General features: G+C 51.2%; 1 pseudogene; it reads right to left on the bottom strand.

Moving 5' to 3' along the window:
- On the bottom strand, window positions 1-300 carry LOC102855760 (annotated as a pseudogene).
- Between the last annotated feature and the right edge of the window lie 1633 nt (window positions 301-1933).

Genomic DNA, 1933 nt, shown 5'->3' with positions numbered 1-1933 from the left:
TCATCTAGGCCCCCCTCTCCCTCTACCCTGGCCTCTTCCTCTTCCTGCAACAGCTTCCCTTTTCTCAGATTTCACCTTAGGTTCAACATCCACAAGTAAGGTATCCAGAGGTAAGCTGTTGGGCAGAAATACCGAATGTTATTTCCTCAAATACTCAGTGTCTCCAGTTGGATAGGCTCTCTGTTCTCCAGGATTATTTTCACAGCTTTAAGATGTGTATTTATGCTGACATCCACACCTGTGATTGTTCCATGGACCATTTTTCCACTCAATGGTTACAGTTTAATGACTCAACTTCATGAGCTTCATCCTGAAGGTACCATCAACCTTTCAGATTGGAAATGCATGAAACCAGAAGATAGAAGATCTTTTTTCCAGAAGACTGGAAGTGTGAATGGCTAGAAACAGCCGCTCACCTCATGGTATTTTCAATCACTTGCTGTGCATCTGAGAGCTGGACAATGAATAATGATAAAAGAAGAATTGATGGATGCCTTTGAACTGTGGTGCTGGAGAAGAGTACTGAATATTCCATGGATTGCTAAAAGAATAAGCAGATATTTCTCGGAGAAGGTGCAGGCAGAGTGCTCCTTGGAGGCGAAAACAACAAAGCTTCGCCTTGTTGCTTGTTGCTGAGTACCATCCAGTCAGAGCTAGCTCACTGCAGACCTTCCAACAGAGGTTGCTAGGAGAGGCTATTCCTTGGAGAGGGACATCATGTTTGAAAAGGTGGAGGGTCTGCGAAAGAGAGGAAGACCCTCACCCAGTTGGATCAACACAGTAACTGCAGCAATGGGCTCAAGTATGTCACAGACTGTGAGGATGGCACAGGATTCGAGAGGGTTTAAATCTGTGTTCACTGTGTTGCTAGAGGTAGACTCCACTGAACCTAACAATAACACCACCAATTTGGGTTTCTCACTCCTTTACCCCATTAAATACCTACTGAATAGTAATAGTTACTGAGATGTTGGCCTGTAGGCTGTACGAACCGGCAGTGGTTCCCCTGGTTAGGACATCCTCTGGCCATTCAGCCTCCACCCAGTGCACTCACTGTATTAAGTGTGGGCCGGAGTCGTACAGGACTGTGCAACAAGGTGGAATATACCCAGGTAGTTCCACCTGGAGCTTATGTGTAAAGTCACTTGGTATAATGAAAAATGGCTCTGGTAACCGAGTTCACCTGCTGCCAGCATTTAAGAGTTTATGGCTGTAAATTCCTCAGTCATTTTAGAGTCTCACTTTTCTCTCCATCAGAACAGAGATGAATATCCACCTCATGTTGTTGTTACGTGCCGTCGAGTCGTTTGCGACTCCCACCTCATACTTCAGCTTATTCTCTCCAGGCTCAAATAAGAAAGCTCATTACAAACTGAAGGAATGTGTATTGCTATTAACTTCTCTCCCACCCGTTTCCCAGCACATCGATAGCTTCTGAAGCATAAAACTTTTCCCCAACATTTGACCTGCCCAGCCCACTGCCTCCAGCGGCGCGTGAGCGTGAATTCTCACGCCAGCCCTCGGCAGGCAGCGCTCCCTCCCCGCTCCCGCTCTCGTTGTTTGAGAAGGAAGATGGTCTCGACTGGGGTTGTCTCCGGTCTTCATAAATCTACGCGTGCCGTCGCCGAGCACTCGGCGGCCCCTGCTGCCTCTACAGCAGGGCGGCCCGCGTCCTCCCGGCCCCACCTCTCGTCCGGCCGGGGGTCTGAGGTCGGTCCGCCGCCCCTCGCCCGTCACCGCCGTGCGGCCGGGTTTCAGGCTCTCCTCTTCCTCACCCTCCGTGAGTCAGAAACAAAGGAGGGGGGAGCGGCCCTGTCTCCAGCTCGCGATTCGCCCTTTATTCTGAACTCGCGACGTCAGCGGGCGGCGGATGGAGCTGCGGGGCGCGGGCTGGGCCGCCCACTGCGCGCCGGGCCTGGGGAGCGGCCGGGCC

The sequence above is a fragment of the Elephantulus edwardii genome, unplaced genomic scaffold (assembly GCF_000299155.1).
Source record: "Elephantulus edwardii isolate Elephantulus edwardi_28Jun2011 unplaced genomic scaffold, EleEdw1.0 scaffold00384, whole genome shotgun sequence".
Lineage (NCBI taxonomy): Eukaryota > Metazoa > Chordata > Mammalia > Macroscelidea > Macroscelididae > Elephantulus > Elephantulus edwardii.
The sequence above is the reverse complement of the archived record's forward strand: the minus strand, read 5'-3'. Positions and strand labels throughout refer to the sequence as shown.